Source organism: Cupressus sempervirens, chromosome 7 (genome assembly GCF_028749045.1).
Source record: "Cupressus sempervirens isolate cs-2001-9-10 chromosome 7, ASM2874904v1, whole genome shotgun sequence".
Lineage (NCBI taxonomy): Eukaryota > Viridiplantae > Streptophyta > Pinopsida > Cupressales > Cupressaceae > Cupressus > Cupressus sempervirens.
Genome location: NC_143124.1, coordinates 519875494 through 519884583, shown reverse-complemented (window position 1 = coordinate 519884583; position 9090 = coordinate 519875494). Strand labels below are relative to the sequence as shown.

The window sequence follows — 9090 nt, the reverse complement described above, 5'->3', positions numbered from 1 at the left end:
GATGTCAGAGGGAGAGTCTTAGAGGGAGTTCTTATGGATAAAGAATTAGAATGAAACTATGGATATTATAAAATCTTATAAATTATTCTGATTGCTCTAAGTTTCCTTTGCTTCATGACATCTTGTGTTGTCATCAGTACCAAAGAGGGAGATTGTTGAAAATAACTATTCAATTATATATTGTCATTGATGTTACACAAATGTTAATTCTAACAGAGTAATGCTAGTAGTAACCGAGCTCAAAAGACTCCAGTATTAGTCAAGTAGAAGTTTAGAATAAGCCAAGTTCAGTGATCAAGTGTTAATCGAGCTAGGTTGGTCATTGAAGGATTATTGTGTAAACTGAGTCAGGTCGATTAACAAAGGGGTTTAGTGTAAACCAAGTCAGGTCAGTTACCAAGGAACTCAATGGTAACCAAGTGAACCAATTTCAATGTTAGCCAACTTGCAATAGAATAATTTTCTTTATGCAAGATGACTTAGTGGATGTTAATTGTTTATTCGTAAGGGTTTCAAGCTGACTTGACATTGGGTTTCATATATATGAAAGGTCAAGTTGTGGATTGAAATTAGATGTGGAAGAAGATAAGATGTGAATAAAGAAGGATATCTAATTAAGGGTAGAACATCTAAGAAGTTGCAAAGAATATTTTGATTAGAAAGGATCCAGGTGATAATACTCTGATTAGAAATGATCCAGGTGATAAGCCAGAATAGTGATTTGAATCTACAAATCAGTTGCTTCAATAATCAAGTAAATCATTGTTACTATCTAACAACTGTAGTAGCGAAGAAATCTCTTAACAATCATTTTTTGTAAATTCTCTAAAAAAGTGACATTTCTAGATTGAAGTGTCCTAAGACCTCTAACAAGGGTACTTTTAACAGGGTGATTCAAATCTTTTAACAAAGTCACACCTAACAGTGTGTTTTGTAACCTTTAATAGGGTTGTCTCCTAATAGGGCTCACTTTAGAAGAGTGAAAAGTTGTAACTAGTTGCATCGGTGATTTTTCCAAATTGGGTTTCCACATTAAATCTTGGTGTCTTATGTGTTCATGTTATGTGCTTACTGCTTTATCTTTCTGCAACTAATTTACCAATGGTTAATACATATTAATATCTCAAAATTGCTTTGTTAACCAAGTTATAGTGAATATCTAGTTCTAACCAAGTTGTGCAAGGATTTGAGTTAATAAGAAGTTTTTATTGACATCTAAAGATTTTGGAATTGTTTTAGTGGTAATTGATTCAACCCTCCCCTCTTAGTTATTCTTCTTATATTTTTAACACACACATCTATTCAAACCCCACCAAAGCCATACCATATTCCTTTGTATATGGTTTCATAGTTATTGTGCCCCTCAAGGTTGATTTACCATCTCTAAGAGTTTCATTGCAAGATATTATTCTAGATCAGGAGTACACAGTATAAAGGTTACACAAACTAGAATTACTATACCTGGAGAATTATTATAAAAATGGCTCCTTAGGGCAAATCCAGTACAGTCTGAAATCGGGCGACTTGTGCCCACAAGAGTAATTTCGGCGTCGTCAAAATAGCTTACGAGTAGGAAATTCAATTGTACTCCTAATTTTGTAAGCACATTACTAAATCCAATAGAATTAGACCACATCGCATTGCTATTTAAATCCAGGCGGTCGAAATCAGAAGTAATATTCTGTGATCTAGATAGCTCTACCACAACACAATGCTGATTTTTACATTGGTATGGTACATTTCTGACCCTTAAATCTTACGTGGCCGGCGGGTTGTTAATTATTTGAGTATCCAGAATCATGATTAATCCACAGTGCACAGGGTTTATTTTTAGGGTACCTTATCCCCAAATCCTGTAAATGTTCTCTGTACCTCCTGCATCTACATCATTGCAATGCCACAGATCCTATATATATCTCTCTTATTACTCTCCTTTCACAAGGCTTCAAGTAAATGCATTTTTGCACTTTGGGGTTTGTATTTTGAGCTACATTAAATTAAAGGAATGTCTCAGACAAGCCGTTTCCAGCTTGAGGGCATCCACAGCTTTTCAAAGCAGAAAACACAGGTCGAGGGACTGCAGGAAAAAGTGGCAGGGATTGAGAAGGTTGAATTGGGCAAAGATAAAGTGGTTAAAGTCGTGCACAATCCCAGCCTAGCTGTTGCACAAATAAGTACACAGACTTCGCCCATTGTTTTATCTCCTGTCTTGTTCAGCTTTTCTTTGTCTTTCATTTCTCATATTATAGATTTCCTCTGCAATGGATTTTGAAAGACATGGGTTTGGTTTTAATAAATGCATCTTTGAGATTTTGCAGGTCTAAGGAATCATGTAGGCTTTTGGGGTTCTACAAATGATTAAAACTAGATATGGGTCTAAGTTTAATTTTGGGGTTCTGTAGGACCTGGGAAGCATTAATTTTGCAATCTTGGCATATGAGTTTTGCTAATAAATATGTAATTTTGGGTTAGTTCTTCAAAAGATACAGAACAAATGAGTGATTTTGTTGTATTGGTTATAATTTTGGTTTTTGACATATAAAAAATTATACAGTAAATTGGAACTCTGCAAAAGATTATAAAAGATTCTAGTTCTGTTTTAATAAATATAATTTTGAATGTTTAGATACAAGAATTTGGGTGGAAGTTTAAAATTTTTCCCCTCTTAAAAATATAAGAATTTAATTTTGAAAGAATAATTTTAAATTTTTTTAAAATATAATGCATAAGAAAGAGGTTAGCAATTCATCAAAGAATAAGAACAGATATGAGTTTCTTTTAATATTTATGATCTTGAATTTTTGAGGTATATAGAAGATATTAGTTTCTTTTATGCAGGCATAAAGATTATTAATAGAAGTTTAGATCTTCCAGATTCATTATGAATTTCGTACAATGTTTTATGTTTTTCAATCTTAGTAAAATTCAGTAGGTGCATAGGATTTTTAGTTATAAGAAAGGTTGGCTTTAGTTATAAGAAAGGTTGGCTTGATTATTTTTTTGGCATAATTTTGTGATTAAATGATGATATACATTGATGTCTTATCCAGGACAAGCTCTAGAAGATATGAAGTTGCATCCCACTGATGATCGAAATACAAAGAGCTGATAATGGATGGTAAGCTGGTCATTTCTGTTATTTTTCTTCCACCCCTTATTAAATAGCTCCGAGTAGAGGATGCGAGGTTAAAAATACCATTTTAACATATGATATTACTCTGCTTCGGAGATCTGGCTGATTTCAAAATTAACACGGTCAATTTGAGCATTAACTACTATTTGACACTCTTTCTGTTTTAATTGTATCTCTCTCAACTCATCTGCCTGTAACTCTCATGGGGATAATATGAGCTCCCGTTTCTTTATTATCTTGTAATTTTCTTGTTTCTGATTATTTGAGGGTTCATCAGTTTCTATTGAATATTTATTTTAATGGAGCTCCCTGTTCTGATTTAATGCTTACTTTCAGTTTCTAATGAGCTTTAGATGCAGGGTCAATTCTTATATGATATTACCATGTTTAGCCTTTGATAGGCTAGGGAACTTAAAAAGATCCAAGTGCCTCTCTGTGTAGCGTTATTAAGATCTTTCTGATTAGAATTTTTTATTATCATAGTTTTGATTCGATTTTTATTTTTTAAGTTACATTCGGATTATATTTATAATTTATATATAAAATAAGATATACATAAGATTCAGTATTTCAATAATTTGAATTACAAAGAAGATCTCTATTTCTATAATAATATCTCAGCTTGAAAAATAAACAATTCCTGAAAATATATTTCATGTACAATCTTATAATCTTTTAACTGAACATTTTATCATACTCCTCAATCCAGCACATTATCACTCCTTTCTCATATTTTAAATATTTTAATATTATTATAAACTAGTCTTTTTTCCCACCTATAATTGCTCCTAACTCTTCATCCTTTCAAACACTTCCTTTTTCATATCTTATATCACTCCATGAACTACTCCTTCTTATTCCAGCACCTTACCACTTAACCACTTCTTTTTCATATTTTTCATATTCTTATATTGTTATAAGCTAGTCATCCTGAGCAGAGGTCACAAGGTTAAAGATTCAATTAGCATATGATACTACCATGTTTAGTTTTTGAATTACCATGACTCTGTTAACTCTGGTGCCTTATTTTGTATCAAGGGTCTTCTACAGATCTCGCTGATGCTAAATTTCCATGGTGGATTTGGAATTATTATATGCTCTTTGGGACTATTCAGATTGATGATAGATCTCTCAAGCCATCTGCTTGTATTTTATGATAATAATATGAAGCCTGGTTTCTTCATGATATTCATTTTTGGGTTTCTGATTATATAAGATTCATCAATTTCCATGGAACGATTATTTTAGTGAAGCCCCCCCTGTTTCAGTTTAATGAAGATGAGATTCAGATCCAGGCCCAGCCGGGCACATGTTATGTAGCAGCAATAATTTCGAATATTTTTATATGCTTTCTGGCACTATTTCTGTCTATGAAGTCCTCATGTTCTTGAGTACCTTTTGAATTTTCCTGTTCTAGTGTTTTAGTGTACTTTAGTTTCCATAATATCATTCCTTGAAGTCTCCTGTGTTATATTAATGATTGCTCCTGGCTATATCTTAGTTATTATATTATTATATGATACCAATTATGCTTAACTTTTGATAACCCATATGGGTTCAAGAGCCCTGGAGCTTTTTGTGTGGTAGGAGCTCTTTACAGATTTGGCTGATTCCAAATCTAATGGTAGATATGAGCATTGTTATGTCATATATACCATCCCAACTGTTTCTGTGTAATGATATTTCTCTCAACTCCATATGGTTTAATTTAGTGATGAGCATATGAAGTCACCCCATTTCGGGTTAAATTTAATGGTGAGCATACGAAGTCACCCCAGTTCGTGTTTATGTTGACACTTGTGCTCTGAATCTGTGTAATGCTTAGTTTTATGTTGAGCTTTAGGGACATGCGTAAATATTATTTTTCTTTTTATAGCCGAGGGCATTCCATTGGCCTTAAGAGTTCTTGTGTGGAACATTGGCTTTTTACAGATTTCCTACTAGATTTAAGCATAGCTGTACGGTTTTTTGGGCGTTTTGTTGTTTCAGTGAAATAATAATTTCGTGCTTATTGTGCAGGATCAGTCATCTGATGGGTAGGGCTACTGTTTCACTCTTAGATAAGAAGAATCTGTTCCATTGCTTTTGTCTTCACGTTTTATTTCCTTCCGTTTGAATGTAATTGACAGAATATCAATGAATCTCAAGAAGCTATTGCAGACAGCATGAATGAATTGATGGTTTCCTTTTATCGTTCTATAGTTTTAGCCTTGTTATCTGATTAAATTTCCTTTGTTATATATGCTTGCTTGTTTGAACTGCGAAAAATTATGTATTGAGATTTCAGAATTCCAATTGTAAAATTTTAATTTAAAAATATGTGTGAGACTACAATAGTAGACCGTCAACGGAGCAGCAAGTCTAGTTTAAGGTGCAAGGGGTAAGCTCATAGGTTGGAGATGTAAAAGTAGCGTTCAAAAAGAAGTGTAATTGTGGGAGGAAGGCTTGCATTTAGCAACATCTGTTTTGGATGAATTAAAGTTATGTTTAGGAAATGTTTATATTTTCAAGGTACAATCACATAAAATTGTAAAATTTAAATTTGTTTCAACACATTAGAAAATGATGTATTTGTAAATACTATTAGAACATGTATAATCAAGAATGGTGTTAGAACAACAATGGATGGAAGTAAACTTGAAATCTGCACAAAGAAAACATATTTGTTAGCAGTATGTCATTGAGTTGAAACAACTAAAAAGTGCATGCATTATTGTTTTACATTTTCCATCATTAAAGTTGAAGAAGAGTAGGATTATAGATACAAGAAAGATGAAATCCAGTAGGAGGGAACAAACTTTTCCTACATAGAACATAGCAAAATTATAGAATAATAAAATAACATTAAAAAAATATAATACTATAAATCAAAGAAGTAAGCAAACCTTAATAATCAGCTTAATTTACAACTACAGCAGTGACAACTACCATAGAGGCTGCTTGGTACTTCAAGGAGAGGAAACATAGTAAAAAAAAAAATGTACTTTGATGTTTGAAGAGTGAAGTGGTTGTCATAGAATTAAAAAACTATACAATTTGCAACACTGCCATTTATTTATCTACAAATTACAGTGAAAGCATATTTGATTTTTTGCAAAATAAAAAAAAAATTGTATTCAAGTATCATTGTACCAATATGTTTTGTTGGAGAAGTATTGTATTGAGAAATGTAGCATTGAAATAATGCTCTGAGAAATGTGGACCCCATAATACGATGGTGGGAATTGCAAGAAAATGAGTTATGGATTGAAGAAAAGCAATAGAAGGGCATATGATTCATTTGATAGAATCCTTTAGAGATTTGCTTTTAAGGTATTAAATGTGACGACTACTGCTATGATTTGCACAAAAAAAAATTGCTAAATGGGTTTTGAACTGTCAAGTAAATGCAAGGGTCCTCAAGAGAATTGATCTCTTTGCTAAGACTCTACATTTATTTTCAGCATCCTCTACCTTCATGTAAAATGTGCAAGAATCAAATTCACAATTGTGAAAGAAATGGCCAATAGTTGCATGTTTCCAAACGTCAAACTATTGACATTGCAACACTCTTATAAAATGTTATGCCATGTTGCGCATACCAAGTTTTCTATGATTTAGTTTCTATAATGTCACAACTTTACCTTTGTTTCTTATACAACACTAATCATGGTAACTCATATTCTTAAAAAATATCCATCTTAAAAATAGCATCATTATCTTCGAACCATTAGACTATTTATGGCTCTGACAATAAAGCAAAAAAATAAAAAAATTTGAATTCAATCCAATGGTAGCACTTGATTTTTTAAGAATCGTGTGGAAGATTATGATCGTAGAAATCATGGTCAATGTTGAGCCCTACTCAACAATGCTTTACATTTTCCAAATTCTATTAGTTGATTTAGACTATAGTTCATATCTTTTAGTCATTCAATATTTTTTCAATATTTAGATCTATTTATATGAAGGTGACATATGACACCTCAATCTGAAATGTATTGAAATTATTAACCATTTTAGTAGTTTCTCAAGCTTCAGTCATAATTTCATTTAGGAATGTACACAAAAATGTGTGCATAAGTTTGAGAGACTATTAAGTTCCACAAACCGAATTCAGGCAATCAAAATCGATATGATAAAGTCATAGTGGATAAATCAATAATATAAATTTCATAATAGTATGAGATCATTAGCAGATTTCAGGTACTCCAAGATAGAATTAGGAAAAACAACTTGTGATAAAGTTATTAAATAACACACTACAACAATTTAAATTGCCCTTTGATAATAAACAAAGTTATCCATGACTTAGATTGTGGCATTTTATTTTAATAGCATGAAAGGCGATGAACATATCTCTATCTCATAATATTAAGATGAATCTTAAGTTACATAGCCTAATCATTAGCCAAATGTAGGAGCTTTAACTCTACAAACCAACACCTAATATAACTGAGCATAGAATAATTCCACTATATTTTTGAAATTATTGTTAGATATATGTCAAATAAATGTCCTCTTTTTGTACCATTGTCCATATTTTTACTAAAACTACAAGTAGTATTGTATGCCAATACATATACAAAGTTTCAACTTATTGACTGGTGATGTAATCTATGAAGTTTCATATCATTATGTCCAACTAAAACATATTTTTGGCACAAATTAATCTTGTGGAGTACCAGGCAATATGAAAATAAGAAATAAAGAAGTAGTAAAATCATCAAGCCTTTCTTAAGGGATACCCAAGTTCAAATCCAAGGAAACATAATGAAGTGATAAAATTGGTTAATATCAATCCAATTTGTTAATGGAACTCAAAAATCACATTCTGTCTCAATTCCATTAGATAATTGTTAGGTTAAATTTAAATATTGTTAATTAATACAGTAATAGTTAGAAACATAAGGAAATTTTTGCACAATTGTCCAAAGGTGACATAAGAATGCAAAATATTGGCAAGAATATCAAACCTTTGAGAAGATGATGAACATGAACAATAAGATTTGACTCTAGTTTTGAGGATCGCTTGGTAAAATGATTGAAATGGAAACTAGGTTTTGTACATATGGATTGTATATATTCAACATAGCATCCAAAACTATTCATTAGACCTATTTACTTAATCGACCAGGGACATAAACTTGAAATGATGTTTGTGAAGTACATATGCTTTAAACCTCTTTAACTATCATTTCTATGTTATAGAACTAAGAACATAAAAACTCAATCTATATGCAAGTGTAATAAACTTTTAGCTAAATGACTAAAATGAAATACAAATAGGACTTTACATTGTTTGCCTTTGTTACCAATGGTTGCAAGAACAACAGAGTTCTTACCTAATCCTATCACAAGAAAAAAATAATTTTACCAACTAGGTTCACTCACCAAGTGCCCCCCTTGGATGAGTGAACAACTACAGATATAAACTTCAAATATTAAAATACAATAGTAACAACTTTTATTGATATCAACTCATGGAATAGTACTAAATGAAAATGATAATATATATCTGAAAAATGTTATTGCAATTACAAACTTCGCTGAACTATGTTTAGGGCCTGATTCAATAGGTTATTTAAAACAACTACAAAAACTAATTTCCTAAGATCTAGGCTTCAACAATGAGAACTTAGCAACACAATGAATTACTACATCATGGTACACATCTCAATAGAATGAGCCTTCACCAAATACATGACCTAATGGCTTTATAATTTGTGCAATAGTTGGTAGTTAGGATGACCTGATTTTCAACAATTCATAATATCAAGTGATTGCATAACTGTACTATTAATACCTTTGTTTGCACTCCTTCCTTTGACTTATTCCTACAACATATTAGTACACATGCAATAATTCACAACACAAATTGATTCCATTACTAGTACATTTGGGTTGCATTTTCAACCTAAAATTTTGATGACATGCCAATTTGGCTTGTTAAATTCATTTAAAAAAAAAATGATCCT

The 9090-nt window shown here is 31.6% G+C and overlaps 1 long non-coding RNA gene across 1 annotated transcript; it reads left to right on the top strand.

Moving 5' to 3' along the window:
- The first annotated feature begins 1365 nt into the window (after positions 1-1365).
- LOC149547810 (uncharacterized) lies at positions 1366-5330 on the top strand. The gene is made up of 3 exons (XR_016353924.1): positions 1366-2174; positions 3051-3118; positions 5153-5330. It is a non-coding gene; the product is annotated as an uncharacterized LOC149547810 (long non-coding RNA).
- Positions 5331-9090: the final 3760 nt, after the last annotated feature.